Source organism: Prionailurus bengalensis, chromosome B1 (assembly GCF_016509475.1).
Source record: "Prionailurus bengalensis isolate Pbe53 chromosome B1, Fcat_Pben_1.1_paternal_pri, whole genome shotgun sequence".
NCBI classification, from domain to species: domain Eukaryota; kingdom Metazoa; phylum Chordata; class Mammalia; order Carnivora; family Felidae; genus Prionailurus; species Prionailurus bengalensis.
In genome coordinates, this window is record NC_057344.1 from 204,671,859 (window position 1) to 204,690,803 (window position 18,945).

General features: G+C 56.5%; 1 protein-coding gene across 4 annotated transcripts in view; it reads right to left on the reverse strand.

Annotated features, from left to right (window-relative positions):
• The window catches only part of SH3BP2 (SH3 domain binding protein 2), a 35,524-nt gene extending 30,407 nt beyond the window's left edge, over positions 1-5,117 (reverse strand). For 3 of the 4 annotated variants that reach the window (XM_043573139.1, XM_043573140.1, XM_043573143.1), the window contains exon 1: positions 5,003-5,117. The gene's annotated coding sequence lies outside the window, so the exon portion shown is untranslated. Of the gene's footprint in view, positions 1-4,649; positions 4,765-5,002 lie in introns of all 4 variants that reach the window. The other variant, XM_043573142.1, reaches the window with a different exon arrangement.
• Between the last annotated feature and the right edge of the window lie 13,828 nt (positions 5,118-18,945).

Sequence of the window (18,945 nt, forward strand, 5' to 3'; positions counted from 1 at the left end):
TTCAGGAGACAAGGCAGGCGCTGAGTGCCCTGGTGCACCTCCCTCCAGCTCTGACAAGGCTGTGGTCCTCACACCTGTCCACTTGGGGCTTCTGGGGCCTTCCTCATCGCTCTCCTGCTGGTTGCACACCAACTCCACCTCGGGGACTGGCTCCCTGGGACCCAAAGACTGGGTTTCCAGAGTGGCCTGCAGTTCAGGGGAGCTCAGGCTGACCCCAATCTTGGCCCTAACACACGTCTTCAGGAAAGGAAACAGCCACAGAGAAAGGAACTGCTTCCATTTAGGGTGGGACCCCCAGGATACCCCACCTCAGTCTCCCCATCTGAACCCTGCTGGGGCCACTGAGAGCATCTGGAACCCAGAGCTGGGGCAGGGCAGTCAGCTGGGGTGGGGGGTGGGGAATGATGACAGAAACCTTTGAGAGAGGCCAAAGCACAACAAACAACCCATGGTTATCTGATTGGCAACTCCACCAAGCTGGGCAGCAGAGGGTTCCAGGATGACGGCACGGATTCATCTCAGACGCCGAGCGGACAGTTAAATGTAGGCAGGTAGTAACAAGCCAACTTCAAAGAGGGCCCGGCCCTGCCCTGCCCCCGCCCTGGTGCCACCTGCCCGCCGGCACTTGAGGCCGTGCCTTCTGAACTTTCTGGGATGCTCCACAGCGGGACTTCCCTGTGGGGGGGGGCCCACATGCACCTCACCCCGCCCCCCCGGACCAGGCCTATGTGGGCACCCTGTCGTTTATGAGTTCCCAGTAAACACGGTGAGCAGGCAATGAACTGGGAGGCTCAGAGGAGGCACCCGGTTACTGGCCAGAAAGGGTCCCCTAAGCATCAAGCAGGACAGACACTTAGGCCTTTCATTAAACTACTTCTGAGGGACAGAGAGGCAGGGTGGGCCAAGGCCAAGCTGCCTCGTGTGGCATCTGCCAGCGGGTCTTGCCCTCCACCTGCAGGCCTGTCTACTCCTGGGGCCCATGCTGACCAGGCCATGGTACACAGAGCACCCAGAATATGCAGAGGAGCAGAGGGCTGGGGGCAGCAGCTTTCTGAAGGGGTCCACCTCTGCTCCAGAGGCAAGGGCTGAAGCCAGGTGGCAAGGGCCCAGGCCCCCAGCCAGAGCCCCAAGTGGACTGTGGGGACAAGCCAAGGCCCCACCCTGGCATTCCAAGCCCCGAGGTCTACCTCTGACTTTTTCCCCGCCTTGCTGGGGGCAACCAGCACTGAGGGCTGGGAGCTTGACTGGCTCCTAGTGTAGCTCAGGACATGGGTGGGGCCTCAAGGCCAGCCAGGGTATGCAGACACGTGGCCCTCCAACTGCAGAACAGGGCTGCTAGATTACAACATCACCTCGGGCCAGGCTGGAGGAAACCCTCAAAATGGAGCACAGTCTGTGCAAGGTCAAGGGCAGGAATGTCTTGGCCAGGGTCTGGGGGTGCGGCCTTGATGGAGCCCCTCACGGGGCTCGAGATGCCCATGAGGGCTCCTAGGCAGCATCTCATTCACTTTTCCCAAGGACATCAGGCCGAACTGGTTTTACCCTATTTCACACGGAAAGGACTGAAGTCCAGGGAGTCACTCAGACCTGAAGTGGACGCAGCCTGCCGGGCAGGCTCAGTCCCCCCCCCCCCCGCCTCTCTGTGGGGGAGCACAGCCATCACCACCACTTCAGACTTGGGGCGGGGACCTCGCTCCCTCTGCAGGCTCCAGCAGGCAGGCACCCACACCCCACTCAATGGCCTGGAACAGGCATGCTTGGCAGCAGGCCATCCCCACCCTGGGCTCAGCGAGCGCACAATAAACATCTGATTCACGAGGAAACAGGGCACTTCTCGGAATCAGAACGTGGCTGCAAGGGCTAGGGGTGTGGATACCACACGGATGCCCCACCAGCTCCACAGGCCCTGTTGACCTCCCCAGGACACTGCCTCCAGCAACCAAGCACACCAACCCCATCCCGGGAGACCAGCTGGCTAAGACTACTAGAACCTGGCATGGCCAGCCCACGTGGGCCAGGGGTGAAGGAAACAGCAGCCCTGCCATCAGGATCCAGCACGGCCTACAATCTGGGGCAGGGGTGAGCAGAGGCTGACCGTTCAGGTGGCCTCAGAGCTGGAAGTCACCTCAAGCACAGTGAAGCCCCTCCTCACTGAGAGCCCAGCAGGGCTGGCATTCATTTCACTTGTACTGCTCCTGGCTTTCACGTGCAGCTCAGGAGCTTGGCCCCCAAGGCCAAATCCCTCAGTGTGAGCCAGAGCCAGGGGCTTCTGTCACCTGAGGGTCAGGAAGTATCAGAGTGTCACTAAGGAGCCTCAGGTCTCCTGGCCTGAGACTAAGAGGCACCATCCTGTCCACTCTCCCCTGCACAGGCCTGCAGAGGTGGTGAGAAAGGTGGTCTGGCAGAAACGCTGGGCCTGCCTGCCTGAGGCTATGATGAGCCCAGAACGTGCTCCCCCCCCCCCCCCCCCCCCGCCACCTCTGGCTGGGACTTACGTGATCCACACATGGGGCCAGCCAGCCCCAGCCCGTGAATGCCCAGTCAGGGCCACTGGAGAGATCCAGAGGCCTTCTGGAGAGAGACCACCTACCCTGGGGGGCATTCTGAGAGCCCCTCTGCCCTTTTACGGGTTGCCCCATCCATGCCCTCACCATACCCGGCACACACCAGGCCACTCTGGTCAAACTGGTCTGCCACCCTTCCCACTTCCAGCCTTTGGCTCAGTCTGTCCCTGCCTCCAAGGCCATCCACCATGGCTCAGAGAACAGCCCCCCTCCTTTTTGACTGCAACCCCTGCCTGCACAGGCCACCTGTAGCCCACCAGCCAGGTTGCCCAGGCTGGCCGCACTACCCAGGGGTACCTAAGGACCACATATGCATGTGCCTGGAACTTACTGAGGCCACCTACTACCTTGCCAGTCACTGACCTTGGGTATCTCACCACAGAGCTTTAAGGACAGAAGCCAGGAGGACCCAGGTGGCTCCCCAACCCTGGCCACTCCTCACAGATTCAGGCCTTTGCCACGAGACCCAAGCAGAGACTGCCCTTTGGCCCCAGGCCTTTCCATGTCTGGTCCTACCCCTACTCCCAAGCAGAGGTGGCCCAGCTGTCCCTGCTGTTCATTTTGGAGGCTCACAGTCACTGAACACCAACCATGAGCCACCACCAGCCCCTCAGACATACAGAACCACCCACTAGGTAGGGGTTCACTACCGCAGTTTACAGATGAGGAAACCAAGACTCAGCAATGTGAGATCTCCCGGACGAGATCATACAGCTGATAAATCAACATGGCCAAACTCAAACCCAGGACCCAGCCCCTTGTGACCAAGCTGGGCCACCTTGTCTGTCTGTGTTCCCTCAGGCTTCCCATCTGCAGGGCTGCCTGCGGGTGGGGGGTGGGGAGGGGGAAGAAGAGGACCGCAGGGGCTCACTCAGCACCTCATTTCCCTCTGTCCATGTGAATACTAGGAAGGGACAAAACACAGTTGCATCCCCCCCCCCGCCCCCATCTGCCTTCTCTCTCTCCTAGGCCAGCCTCCTTGGGGGGCTCTTTCCTGACTCTGTGGGCCTGAGGGACTCCCTGAAAGGGCCAGGGCCCCATCAGTACCCTCTTCCCAGACAGCTGACAGGGACTGGCCTGGACCATCTACCTGTCTGCCCTTCTGCCTGCTCCCTCTGCCCAGGTGTGCTCCAGTATGGGACACAGAGCCAAGTAACAGGGGTGGGGAGGTTGGGAAGGGGAGGTTGACAGTCTTTACCCATCAGAGCCACCACCCTGGCCCCCTGTTCCACCAGGAGTGGAGCCCTGACTCCCAGGAGCGCCCTGTGTGGTCCTCCTGGGTAAAGGACACAGTGGCAGGAGGTTCCAGCAGGTGATGGGGCCCAGCCCCCTCCTCTGCTTTTGCAGAGCCAGGCATGGACAGGATTGGGGGCTGACCCCTGGGGGTCACACTGAGTCAGTGCTGAGCTGGACAAGAACCTGGGACCCTATTCCCACTCCAGGATTCACCATGTCCCCTTGGTCCCCCAACTCTTGAGAAAAAAGTCTGCACATGTCATCATGACCATCATAGCTGTCACTGCAAGTAACATTTTCTGAGCCCCTTTGTGCTGGGGACTGGCTGACGCCTCATAAGCAAGATCACACGTCTGTCACGCACACAGACACCCCAGCAGTCCCACACAGAGCCCTCATCCCAGGCCAGAGCCACTTCTGAGGGGCGGCTTACTTGGTCTGGCCACCAGCCCAAGGCACAGACATGACCAGCACTGGCAGATGAACAAATGAAGGCACAGAAAGGGGATGTGAGGCGCTCGTGGTCACCAAGGGTGGCAGAGAGCACCGGCCCCAGGCTGACACAGGGCAGCAGAGCTCAGTCCCTGCCAACACTCTCAGAGGAAGCCCAGGTCGGCACCACCTCACCAGGGGCAGCCAAGGCCTGGAGCAGCAGGAAAGTGTTGCGCGGCTGGAAGAGACCGGCCTTCAGGAGGCTGTCCCCAACCCCGAACTCTCCCATCCTCTCTGCCACCCTCTCTGGCACTCACTGTTTCCCCAAATAAGACTCGCAGACTCCCCAGAGCCACGGATCTATCAGTCACTCACACTTCAATGTGAATCAGCTCCAATAAGCAGCTTTCCTCTCACCTTTTGGATTACCAGGAGGAGGTGGGAGCAAATTCCGCTCTGAGCCTTTGGAGGCTCGGTCCGGACGGTCGCCTGGGGGCGGAGGGGCGCTGTGGAGCCCTCGAGCCCCAAGGGCCTAGGGAAGCAGGGGGGGGGGGGAGGGGGGGGAAACGGGGGGGGGTAGCGGGAGGGGGGAGAACAAAGAGAGGTACGCGGGCCCGACGCGACGCAACCGCCCTCCACCCCTGGACCTCCGGGGTACACCGTGCAAGCCCCCGAACCCGCGCGCTTTCTCGGGCAGAAGCGCCGAGGACCCTGGCCCAGGGAAACCGGGCCGGTCCGGGGGACTCGATCTCGCCCCGCCTGTGCCTTACCGGTGAGACTCTGCACCCGGCCCGCGGGCCCTGCGTGCCGGCGGCGGCTCCCGCCCGCGGGACCCGCGGCCAGGCACTGGGGCCCGCCCGGGTCCGCCCCGCAGGGCCCCGCCCCTCCCCGCGAGCCTGGCCCCGCCTTCCCAGGCTCTGGGTCCCGCCCCTATCTGCCGCGCGGCGGCTGGGGGCGGGGCTGGGTCGTTTCCCCGCCCCGCCCCCGCCCCGGGGAGGAGAAGGTGGGCGTCCGCTGCGGGCGTAGACACGCCGTCGGTGCACAGCGCACAGAAGGTGCCCAGTAAATGCAAATATGAACGAATGAGCAGCGTTTCTGTTCTTTCTGCGAGGCCGCCCTTGACACTGTGGCCCCCCTGGAGGTGGCGCTGCCCCCCCTCTCAACCCTGCAATCCTGATCCTGCTGGAGGAGGTGGTATATGTCCCTGATCAAGAGTCTGACTCTGATCAGGAGGTACGGAGCAGAGATATGAATTGAATCCCCCCTGGCAGAGAAGGGCTTGCTGGGAACTGAGCCTCTGGAACCTCGCCCTTTGTCAGGAAAGAGCCGCCAGGGCACTTTCAGCTGCTTCCAAACCAAGACACAGCCCGTGGGCCAGGTCTGGACTCCTAAGGCCCAGGGATCTGGCCCCAACACTGTGAGGCCCAGAAAATTGGGTACTTTTTACTTTGCCTCCTGGGAAGCTCCCAGCAGCAAGGCCACTCCCAATAGCTGAGGAAGAGAGGGGGGATTACAATCCAGGTTTACACCCAAATAACCCTGTTTAAGGGGCTGGGGCTTAGTGGAGGAAGGGGGCTTGGCAGGTCTCTTTGGGGAAGGGCCTTTCTGGGAGGAATAGCTCTCCCCGGCCTGGGGAGTGGGGGGCAGGGAACCATAAGGGCCAGGTAGGCAATGTGAGCAGTGGAGATAGAGTAAAGGTATTCTAGGGAGAAGGAACAACGCCTGCAAGCTTGCAGGTGAGTGAAGCCTTCTGGGGAAGGGGTTCACTGCTTAGGGCATGAGGAGGAGGAGGCGGGGCTCATCTCCAAGATGAGTGGAGGCTGGATCCTGGTCCCAGAGCCTAGGAAGCTGTGAGCAGAGGAAGGACAGGATCTGTCTGGGGGCCCAAAGAGGCTGATGGGGAGAGCAGAAGGCCAGCCCAGCAGAGGCTGGGCCTTGCCCAGGTGGGAGGCCAAGGTCTGCCTCTGTGTTGCACTGGGTACGAAGGGCCAGAGTCCAGCAGGGGGAAATGGCTGGACTGGATGGCTCTGAACCACACAGGCATGGGGGTCACCCAGGGGCTGGGTTTAGGTCATGCCCACGCTGAGGTCTCTGAGGGCCTTAAGGAGACATTGCCGGACAAGGGGGGCTGTCCACTTGCAGCTGGACAGAGCTTAGGCACCTCGCTGTCTACCTGTCCCTGAGCTGCCTGGCAACGGTCCCGGCCCCCAAAAGGGGAGACCTGGCTGCAACAGTTCATGTGCTCTCTGATGAGACACATTTGGGGTCAGAGAAGTTGCCCGGGACACGCCAGAAAACCAAGTGGTCAGGCCCATGCCCACCAGGAAGAGACCACGATGAAGTCAAGACCACCTGAGAGGAAGGGGCAAAGCCAAGTAAGGAAGGGGTAGTCGGAGGCTGGTAAGGCTACAGGAAAGCCTTCAACCAACAGGGACTCAGTCTCTCTATCTGTGAAATGGGGGAAGGGGCATCTGCTGGAGAGTTGGCAAAAGCTGGGGGAAGAATAGGAGCAAGCAAAGGGCCTGGTACCCCAGCCCTAAAGCCCCCTCTCAGGGGTGTACTCAGGTATCTCAGGGAGATACTCTCCCTGCTTGGCCCAGCACCGCCCCTCACCCTGCCCCCAGTCTGTGACTCCACCCAACCACCCATCCACAACTGAATCGGTTGTCAGGGCTGAACTTAGACCCCAGAGACTCTGAAATTCTACCCCTCCAGGCCCACGGAAGCACCGTGGAACTGGCTGGCCTCAGCCACCATTAGTATCCCACGTGGCACCTCACTCTTGGAACAGGGCTCCATGTGAAGGAGGCTCAGTGCCGGCTCGGCTGCGTTGGAGCTCCTGACACGGTGCTCATTACCTTGTGGCTGGACATACATGTTTTCTGGCAGTTCAGCAGACCAAGTGCCGACCCCTGCTGGGCCCTGGGGACCCCAAGGTGATGCAGGGAAATCCTGGCTCTTGCTTCTCTCTTGTAAGAAGGAGCAGATAGACACATGAGCAGACACTGTTGTGTCATCCATGAGTGACCTCTTTCTGGAGTGGGTGGCTAGGGAGGGGGTAGACCTGGAACAGAGTGGGAAAAAGCCAGACATCCATGCCTCCAGCCCCTGCATGACAGCATGACAGGATGGGCAGGGGCTGACTTCAGATGCCACACTCCAAGGTGGGTGACGGCAGAGAGGCTCATTGCAGATGGTTTGGACAAACCGGGTGGTCCAGAGAAATATCTCCCAGGAATGCAAACTGCCTGCATGTGCAGGAGATCTCAGCCGAATGGGGAAGAGTGTGCAGCCCCTGCCTCGGAGAGAATCGAGAGCTCAGGTTGCTGCTGTCCTTCCTCGCCAGTCTAACTCTAGGCCCTGGGGGGGAAGGGAATGCTGGTTGGGACCCCAGTGCACCTCAAAGCAGCCTGTCAAGCTAGGGAGTACAGGAGGCAGAGGCCAGAGGAGCCGGGCGCCCAGGGGTCCCCGTGGGAGCTGGCAGGGCCGGCGCTGGTGAGGAGGCAGCTCTGGCTTGCAGGGAGGGTGTGCAGGCAGGCCCGGCCCCGCAGGTGAGCAGAGGTGAGGCAACGAGCTCTGGCCAGCCAGAGGAGAAGAGTGGGGCAGGCCTCCCTAGAGCAGGACCATGTTAGAGGCACACCAGTGTCACGTGAAGCACGCCCATGGGATGATGGCCAAAGAGCAGGGCTAGTCCCTCTACCACACCCATCACTAGGGTAGCCACGGCTGTGCACTTGGTGGGCTGTGCCGGGGCCCAGAACAACTGGCGGCAGCTGCAGTCTGAGGGTGGTTAAGATTAAGATGAGCTGAGGGGCAAGATCTGCTGCTGGCCCAGAGGTGACTCCTCCCCCAAAACCTTGGAGCTCTAAGCGGCTCACTCCCTGTCAACATCCGTACGAGCCCTGGCCATACCATGCCCAAAGTCACATCACCAGCCTCTGTGCTGACCCGCAGGCTTCACACAGACTCATGATCCAGGGCCCACTTGCCATGTCTTCCAGGGTATCTCCAAACATCTCAGGTTTAACACATTGGAAAGCAGGCACTTCATTTCCCCGGCCCTCCCCATCTCCAGCCTCATTCTTCATGCCTCTCCTCCTCTTAACTCTATGCTTACTCTGTCCATCTAGAATCCTGACCCCTCTCAGACGCTCACCACACCATCCTCTCTCATCTGGTCTCCTGCTCCTGTCCTTGCCTTACAGTATCCAATGTCACAACAGAGGGATTCGGTCACAATGTCAGTTAGATCATGTTACCTGTCCACTGTGGAATCTCCCAGAGCTAATACCTGGGTTCTCACTGAGGGCACGTGTCTGCACAACACTTCTGTTCCCTCTCTGAGCTCCTCTCTCCCTACTTCCCACCCCCAGCAGCCCCACTGGCCTTCTTGCTGCTGGGGAAGGAGCTCTGTAGGGACATTCCTGCCCCAGGACCTTTCACTTGCTGTTCGCTCCTACATCAGTCTTCCCCCAGATTTATTACACACACACACACACACACACACACACACACACACACACACACACACGTACATACATATCTTTTCTACCCCTTCCCTAAATCCCTATATATTTTTATTGGTTATGGTTGGACTCCTCTGGAATGTCATCTTACAAGGTCAGGACCATACTTGACTGCATCACTGCGGCCTCTCCAGCTCTCCAGGGTCTCAGGGCCTTCCTGGCACAGAGTAGGTGCTCAAAAAATAGTTGTAGGATGAATAGACAAAGGCCTCAAGGGGCAGCTGCAAGGAAAGGGCGGGCTTAGGCAGAGCTGTGTCCAGAGGACCCAGAAGCATCAACCTTCTCACACATCCCAACCCCAGGAGTGGCCGTTAGTCATACTAAGTACTGCCTCACCAGCCTGGCTATGGGGTGAAAGGAAAGGGGCTTGGAACACCTTGGTGGGCCTCCTCTCGGGCCGGGCCAAGGCCGTTGGCTGTACCACTGCCCCCTCTGGCAGTCTGCCTGCCAGTTGGAACAGCAGGGAACAAGTGCCCTTCCCACTGTCCCAGCCCCCTCTGGGGGAGGCCATTTGGAACCGCAGGAGCAGGGCCTCTGGCCACAGGGCCCAGCAGGTGACAGAGAGGGACTGACGCTGTAAGGCGGGAGGGGGTGCTGGCTGCTGGGCTCTGAGGTGCCTCTTCCAGGGGACTCACTAGCGGTATGTGCTTTGGCAAGGAGAACGGGCTGGGCGGGAGTGGTCAGCCTCAGCTCTAGGCTATTTCTGAACCTCGGGCCCACCCTCCAGCATTCCCTCACTCCACTTTACCCTCCTTTGCTGGTGGCCAGGGGAGACCAGTAGAGCAGGAGCGGGGGCCAGAGGGTGGACAGTGGAGGCCGTGGCTTACGGGATGCCTGAGTGCCGGGTGGAAATGGGGAGTCTCATCCAGACTCCAAGCCAGAACTCCTACAGCTGGTTTCCCCACTGCCTCCTAGCCCTCTTGCATCCTTCCTGGGAGAAGCAGCTCAGTACCACTGCCCCAGGAGGCCTCCCGCACGCTGGTTCTTGCACAAGCCCACCTACAGCCCAGCCCCACCTACCCCTCTGGATAGCCCTGACTGGAACTTCTAGCTACCACCCCCACCAGGCAGGGGTGCCGGGGGCAGGGCCCTGTCAGTCAGCTCTGCATCCCAGCACTGTCCAGCACTGGGCCCTGATCGGAGGCTGCCCCCGGTGGCAAGCCCTGTCTGTGGGCTTCTGGGTGGGCTGCCCACTGTGATAGCCTGGAGGGCAGTGCCTGGATCCGGCTTTGCCTGCTGCCCCTCATGCCTGGTACTGGCCTGGCTTGAGTGTGTGGCTCAGCCTGGCTCCCTTCTCGGCCAGCCTGAGAGACGTGTAGGGTGATGTAGTCAGAGGAGCCTTTCTGGGGACGACAGAGCCCGGCCGGCCCTGCTGGCCTGGGAGGACTCTCCCCACACAAGAAGGACCACTGAACTGTGGGGCTCCCTACACACCCACCTCCCCTCCCCAAATGGGCTGCCCCCTGCCAGCAAAGCCCAGCAGCATCCCCCGAAGCCCAGGCCACGACTGTCTCTGCCCAACTAGGGGTTTGTTTGGGTGAATTTTCCACAGAGAGCAATAGTCAGGCCGGCCCCACTAGGAAGTTCTATTTTTAGACACCAACCCCAAGGGTAGAGGACGTGGAGCCCACGCACACACTCCTGTTTCTATTTTTACAACCAACCATCCTGCCCTCAGCCCCCACCCCCAGCCCAATTTGGAACTTGAAAGTGGCCCATTCTATTCTGGGTCCCACTTCCGGAGTTGGTGGTGTGGAGGGGGTGGGTGTTTGTACACATGGAGCCTTCTCTATCCTCCTCTGCAACCCCCCACTCCGAAGCTCCTGCACCCTGCTGTCCACATGACCTCCAGAAGGCCCCGGGGCTGGCAGGGGAAGCCCATGGGGCTTGGGAAGGGGAAGCTGTGGTCCTCAGGATGGGAAGGCCTCCTGGCACCCCCAGGGGGCCCCACCTAGCACCCTGCCTGAGGTCAGGGGACAGGTGGCCCTCCCCAACAGCAGTGGACACTGGGATGAGGTGGGAGTATGAAGCCTTCCTCCACCAGGGGTAAGAGGAATAAGGGGCAGCCTGGGAGGGCTCCTCCCAGGAAGGGAGACCTCCAAGAGGAACGTGGCTGTCCTCCAGGCCCCTGCCTCAGTAGGAGTGAACGAGGGAGTTGCCCCACCAGGCTCCCAGAACTTCCTGCCCAGCTGGGCCCCTCTGGGGCTCCGGGAGAGTCTCACCAGGCCTGCTGCCGCCTGCCAGGGGGCACCACTCCTCTCCCCCTTCTGAGTGGACTTGGCCCTCAGTCCCTGCTTTCATGGGCCTCCTAACCATGCTGGGCAGCTCTGAGGCCCGCAGCTGCTGGTTTGGGTACACCACCCCTCCAGATGTGCCACCCTCGGGCCAATCAATCAGTGGGACTCATGAATTGCACCTGACATTGTGATGCCCTCCTGTGCTCCCATCCCCACCCGGGCTGAGGGGGAGCCTCCTGGGCCCCAAATGCAGTGCTCAGCCTGTGCCCACCACGGCAGCTTAGAATGGCTTAGGTCCAGGATGCCCTGCTTCTGAGCCCCCTGCCTTTCTTCCCAGCCTTCGCCAGTGGTGGGACTGGGGAAAGATGAATATGGCCCACCTACAGTGAACTTCTGAGCAGTGCCCAGCCCAGAGCTGGCTGTGAGGAGGGGTGCGGTGGGGGGGCAGGGCTGGAGGGGGGAAGCTGGGGGGAGGAAGGGCAGAGTCTGCTTGACAAGGACTCCAAAAGCAGATGCTTCCATCTCACAGGGAAACTGGGGTTAATTAGCATGTGAGGAAGGCCAGGAGGGGAGTGGGGCGGGGCTCACAGGAGTGGGGAGGTGTGGCTGAACCAGGCCTAGTCAGGGGGGCACCCGTGGCCTTCCCTGAGCACCTGCTCACATCCCTTCCTCCAGCTCATCCCACACCCACTACGGGATGGCAGGGAGCCCCATTTTCAGATGAGAAAACGGGGGCTCTCAGGAGTGTGAGAGCCTGTGTGTGGGCAGAGCCTGTGTGTGGGCAGCTCCCACAGAGACACACAGAAATACAAGGTTGCTGGGGCGCCTGGGGGGCTCAGTCAGTTGAGCCTCCGACTTTGGCTCAGGTCAGGAACTCACGGTTTGTGAGTTGGAGCCCTGCTTTGGGCTTTGTGCTGACAGATTGGAGCCTGCTTCAGATTCTATGTCTCCCTCTCTCTGCCGCTCTCTTGCTCTCTCTCTCAAAAGTAAATAAACATCAAAAAATTAAAAAAAAATACAAGATTGCTTTTTTTTTTTCTTGTTTCATACTGCAAAAAATTAAGGGCAAAGTTGTGTCTGTTTATCTCAATGCATTCACAGATAGGGTTGGAATGCCTGGCTGACCATCAGAGAGAGAAAGAAAGCCTACCTCCCATCTTATGCCAAAATAAGTTTCACCCCAGATCAAAGATCTAAAATGTTGAAAAAAAGAAAAATACATTAAAAGGGCATGTAGGTGATGATACACTATGAGAGGAGGCGGGCTCTCCCCGCACAAACCAAAGGTGAAGACAACTGGTTTTTTTAGTATAAAGGAAAGAACCAGCAGATAGGGCAACATAAAAGTGACTCCCTAAAGGTGAATGTTAAAAACACCATAAACAGAATTGAAAGGAAAGGGACAAGTTGGGAAGGAATATGTGCAAAATGCATGCATTAACAAGGGGTGAGTATAAAAAACTCTATCGGCTGGGCTGTTGGGCATCCAACTTCTGCTCAGCTCATGACCTCGCGGTTTGTTGAGTTCGAGCCCCGCGTCGGGCTCTGTGCTGACAGCTTGGAACCTGGAGCCTGCTTCAGATTCTGTGTCTCCCTCGCTCTGTGCCCCTCCCCCCACCTCAAAAATAAATAAACATTAAAAAAAATTTTTTAAGCATTTTTACGAGTTATTTACAAGTTTCTACCCCTTTAGTTGAAAATGGGAACTGGGGGCGCCTGGGTGGCGCAGTCGGTTAAGCGTCCGACTTCAGCCAGGTCACGATCTCGCGGTCCGTGAGTTCGAGCCCCGCGTCGGGCTCTGGGCTGATGGCTCGGAGCCTGGAGCCTGTTTCCGATTCTGTGTCTCCCTCTCTCTCTGCCCCTCCCCCGTTCATGCTCTGTCTCTCTCTGTCCCAAAAATAAATAAACGTTGAAAAAAAAAATTTAAAAAAAAAAAAAAGAAAATGGGAACTGTATGTTACCACTAATACAACTCTAAACACGTTCTAACTCACTAACAACTAAATAAATACAGATGAGAACAATGAGATGGCTTTTTAAAAAAAACTTCCCGAAGATAAAACTGTTATTTGGCACCGCAATATCTAAGGACAGGTAAAAGCAGCATTTGGTTACTACACACCCGTGTATTTACTTGTTACAAGGAGAGTCTACCGTCACTCTTTCTAGGGCTGCACAAAAGTGAGCCGGTTTTGAGGCACACGTTCACATCCTGCCAGTTCACCAACGAGACAAAATTGGGCACACAACTCATTTAGAGTGTGGGTTTTGAATTTAGTTTTGACTCATTACCAGAGTTTTACGTGCATGTAGCGTAGAGAGCTACGCAGTTTTACAAGTCTTCTTACAAAACACAGCCGTCCCCCCACCCCTCATTTTCCATGGCAAGTTTGAGCTCATTCTTTTGGTTTCACTTCCATATTCCCAAGTAACACACTTAACGTTGCCACTTCCTGACCTCTGATATCACTACATCATCATTTTGTTCAGACCAATGGTCATGGTTGGTAGCGTGATGCTAGTTATAAACACCACTCACGCCTGAGCCATGTAATGTGTGCCGACAACTTTTCCTTTCTTGATTTACTTCTTGTTTGCCCTGAAGTTAATGTCATCTTTTTTTATGTTGTTTAATTTCTCACAACAAATTCAACTCTAAATTCTGTCAAATGTCCAGCTCTCCCCCAAGATCTCCTGGTGTGCGATGTATCCTATCAACTCAAAACACACCCTGCTTTCTCAGCTGAGGGACAGCCTTCACCCCGGGACCTGCCTGCCCCAGCACTACGACATCCCTTCATCCTTCTCTCTGCTGAGGATTTCCTGTGTTCTCCATTCCATGACTTCCCCTTTCTTGATTTCCCCCCTCTGTTTGGTGGAGCACACCCTCAAGCAGCTTCCTGAGAAAGGGCTCTGGGGCCTACGTTTTTTGAGGTCTTATCTTTCCGAAATGTGAAAACAAATGTAAAGAAACCTCACTACAGTGGCCTGGGGATACTAGAAGGGAAGGGTGGCAGGGGGAGCTGGAACATTCAGTGTGGGCTACAGGAAGAATTGTCGACTACAGACCTCTAACAGAAGCATCCCCAACAGTCCCAAATCATCAATGACAGGTTTCAACAGGGAAAGATGGACACCGCACCTTCTATAAATCAACTATATTGCAACGCAGCCAATGAGAAACCCTCATCACCCTGAACTCTCGCTTTTCTCCAACAGACTTTTGTTGGAAACAGCCCCTCCCAACTTCCTCCTCCTTCTCCGTAAAATAATGTCCCCTTCTTTGTCTGTTGGACGCACCTATGATTTTATTGTAGCTTGCTTGTCCTGAATAAACCCATTTTTGCTGGTAAAAAGAACCTTTAGTCTTTCTTCTACCCTCTCTCTTGATTAATAGTTTGGCTGAGTGTAAAATTCTGGCTTAGAAAGCATTTAACTTGAGAATTTTGAGAACTTTTATCCAGATGCAAGTTTTGCTTTTGTGAAGTCTGAAGTCATTCTGAGCCCTGTCATTTGTACAGTATCCATTATTTCTCCCTGGGTGCTTGAAAGAACTTCTCTTTGTTTCCAGTGTTCTGAAATTGCCCTTTACTGGGCCTTTAGTGTGCACCTACTCTCACACTTGGATTTGAGCGTTCAGTAGATCCTTTCAATCTGGAAATTCAGGTTTAATTTATGTGAAGGTTGTTCAAGTATTTCTTCAATGCTTTTCCTCCCGCCTATTCTCTCTTTTGAGAATTCCTGCCATGTAGATGTCACACCTACTTGACCAGTTCTCTAACACTTTCCTCTTATTTTCAACTGTTTGGTCCAGTTTCTGCAAGATTTCCTCAATCCTAGCTCCCAGCTCTTCCACTGGGTCTTCAATTTCCATCATCATGTTCTTAATTTCCAAGAGCTCTTTATATAGTATATGTGCTGCCAAAGCGAGCACTCCAAGAGCTCTTTATAGCTGGTGAATATTCCTTCTTTATAACACCCAGTTCTTGTTCCATGACTATAATTTGTTCTTCCTGAGGACATTAATCATGAATTTTCTAAGTCTTCTTCCAGCATAGTCCTTGTCTCCTCCCAGGTACCCCTTTCTGTTTGCTTCTTCTTGATCTTCCATGTCACAGGTGTCCCTCAGATGTCTAGTCATCCCGGCTGGCTGTTCAGGCTGCAGAGTGGGACTCGTGAATGGGGCTTGCTGACTGTCAGTTTTGCTATGGCACCCCAGTATCTCCTGGCTAATCAGATGTGCTGGAGAAAATCTCTCTGGTGTCCTGCCTGGAAGGGAAAGGCCCAGATTCTAGTGTTCTGGAGGTGGGGAGCGGGGGCAGGTCTGGGGGTTCAGCATTGTGAAAATGTGTGCTGCAGCCTCTACCCCTTCTGCCCCATGGCCCCCAGTCCAGGGACCCTCTGTCCAGTCCAGTCCAGCATAGAAACCTTTAGTGTATGGCCTGGTGGGGGAAGTCCAGAGGCCCAGGTGTGGGTGGGCACTGTAGACGGATCTGGTTCTCTGCCATTTCTCCAGCCAGCCCTTATTTTAGCTTCACTGTACCCACACGTCTAGAAGTCCCCTGGGCCATGAATCTCTGAGCCTTTTAGAAGGAAGTGTGAGGCACTGGGGCCAGGAGGACATGGGGAGCTCCGCCTCTGTTCTGGGGCTACCAAGGCTGGAGTTAGTCCCTCTCTCTGAAACCCAACGTCCCGATGCATTGGGGAAGGACTGCATTTTCCCTGGGCTCTTCCCACCCGAAGGGACTTTACATCTGAAGCTTTTCCAGAGTTTCCGCAAACACCTGAGGAGCCCAGCTGATTGCTGGGGACTTGACTTACCACCCCAAGGCCTTCACTCTGGATTTGTCTGTCCTTGGCAGTCTGTTTTCAAAAATCTTTGTTAAAAATTACCCTAATCAGCATTAAGCTTTCACATTGAACATCATAACTCTTAACAGATAACACTTCAGCATTCACCAACACCTGTATTGACAGGTAACAGCTTGGTTATCAGCCGACACCTCAAATGTCAGCCAATACCCTTGCCATCACCCAGAAGAAGGCTGTGTCTGGGAACGAAATACATTCATTCTCCTGTTGGGGGCAGGGATGGAGGAGGGGGTGGAGGGTGGCTCCTGGGAGAAGGAAAACACTCCCACAAAGAATGGAGGAGCCGAAACCCCAGAGCCACCATAACCATATAGCCTAAGGGACCAGCTGGGGGCTCCAGTGGGCATCACCTTCACAGGTGAGGTTACCTCCACATCACCCTCATCCAAATAGGATGACTTCCTCAGGGCAGGGCCCACATGCTAGCCACATGGTGGGCACGCGGTACAAATGTGTTTAATACATAATAAAAGCAGGCTGTGCATGTCTTTTCTATGGGACAGATGCACACACTGGCACCAAAGAGAGGGGACATTTGTCAAGGCTCCCCGCCAGGGCTGCACTGGCTTCCTGCCCCTCCTGTCCTCAGCTGCCATCACCCATACCCACCTAGCCCTGGAGTTTGACAGAGGTGCCCGGCCTCTAGGTGCTTCTTCCAAACCTTGGGACCCTGGCTAAGAGACCCCTGCCTTACTGAGCCCCTTAGAAAACTCCCACCACCCAGGTCTAGAAGAGGACACTGAGGGTCCCAAGAGTTGGCTTCTTGGCCCAAAGCAGGGCTATTTGGGCCTCTCTGCTTCCATAGGATGAGAACCTTCCTGAATTCACTCTGGGGCCAAAGGGTCTGAAAAGATGTCCTAGCACTAAATAGCAAGATGGAGAAAAAATGATGTTTCCAGAAGGGCTTTTGGGGGTGTAGCATCCGTGGGGGGCAGGGAGGGGCCTGAAGGACTGGACTCAAAGGCTGGCTGGGAGGAAGGCAGCGGGAGGGGCAAGCTGAGTTGGGGAGTACCCTGTGGAGGAGGCCCCAACCCTGCAGGACCACGGGAGCTTGCTTGAGCTCCAGAGACTGGCAAGGAATATGTCTGTGTAGACCTTCTCCTGGCTCCCCACCCCCAGCAACCCCTTGACACTGGAGGGGGGGGGTGTCCCAGCTCAGCCTTGTCAAATCATTAATTCACTCCCGCGTTTCACACATATTTACTGAGCACCTAAACATTTGCTTATTTCACAAACCTCGGCTGAGGGCATCCCACACACAGCGCTGTGCCTGGGGCTAGGGCGCCACGGTGAGCAGGCTGGCGGGGTCATTTCCCCTCTGCACCCCACCTCCCGCATCCCAGGTGAGGGCAGCGCCACCTGCCTCATTGCTCAGGGGCATGACTTCAGATCCTCCTTCACTTTCTCTCACACCCCACCCCAGTCTGTGTGCGTTTCCTAGAGCTGCGGCAACCATCACACCAAACTCAGAGGTTTAACACAGCCCGAATATATTCTCTTACAGTTCTGGAGATCAGAAGTCTGCCACGGGCCTCACAGGGCTAAGCTCATGTTGTCTGCAGAAGTGCATTCCTTCTGCAGGCTCTCAGGGCAGAACGCCTTTGCTTGCTTCCCCTCCCCCGCCCCGGGGACTGCCGCACTCCTGGGCTTGTGGCCTCTTCCCCCATGCTCAAAGCCCCAACCACAGGTTCAGTTAGTCTCTGGGCCTTTCCACAGCTGTTCCCTCTGCCAGGAAGGCTCTTCCCTCAGAAATCTGCAATTCTCACTCCTTCACCTCCTGCAAGTCCTTGATCTAAAGCCTTACTGAACACTACCACCTGCCTCTGTCCCAGCATTGACAGCTGCCTGAGCCTCCTAGGGAAGCAGCAACCTCTCCCAAACCAGATCACCCTGTGAGACAACAGCACTGGCCTGTCGAGGGCCCCGGGTCATCATACTTCGCTCTCCGTTTTCTCCCCCTTGGTCTAGCCACAGCTGAGCTAGTGCACTCAGATCAAAGGCTTCTCCCACGTGTGGTTGGGATGCTTTCAGTGGCAGAGCGACAGGGAGGTAGATTGCAGACCATGGGAGGAGGGACAATGGCTGAGAGCAGGGAAGTGTCAGACGCATCTCTTCCCCAGGGAGAGCTATATCCACGTGTGTAAATATTTCAGGGCTACACATCATGCGCTAAGCCATGAAACAGACATGTTCTCTCCTTGTTCATTGGCAAATACACCCATCCTGCAGCATCCTGGAAGGCTAGGTCTGGGTTCACAGTCTTGGGCTCTCCTGAGTTCTTTGCCTGAACAGTCAACATAGAGGGAATGTTGGCCTGAGCCCCTGTTCTGAGACCTTCAGTGTCCCCAGTATGTACCCCCTCGAAGGGTTCATCAGCTCATGACCACTCTATCTAGGTATCCCTAGGGCCACACACACCAGCAGGACAATCTATCCTCGGTAGGACAGAGTTGGAGACAAATCCTGCCAGGGCCATCTGCCCAGGGAATTTCAGGTCCTGGCCCCCAAAGCGTGGTCTAGCAGTGGGGCACAGGCTCTTACAGCCATATGGACTTCTCATGTATGGGGAGGACAGAGGCAGAGGAAGGCAGAGTAGGGTCCAGGGCAGGAGGAAGATGAGGGTCATCCCCATGGAGACCAGACATCAACAAGCTCGCCCTAGGACCACACCACTTGCTAGCAACCCCCTTCTCCAAAGCCCTGGGGCCCATGAGTTCCCTCTCTCAATCTCCTTGGACACTGTCTTAGGGAGAGAAGCAGAGGACAAAGGCGGTGTGCCGTAACAAAGTCTGAACAAACACCTCCTTTCAGGCCCATGGAAGCTTTTGGATGTAACCACACTTTAGACCAATAGGACTGAAGTCTAATTCTCCCCCTAACACACTGGGGCCTACACAAGAGAGAGCAGGTTGGTATCTCTACCTCTGTGATGAACTTGGTGATGAACAAGATTGTTGAGTGATATACAGATGAGTTCTAGCCCAGCGGGGGCAGGCTGCATGCGCAGAGACAGTCAGGGGCTGGCTCAGCGATGATGAGACCCCTGGGCACCCACACAGGGTGAGGGTGGGATTTGCA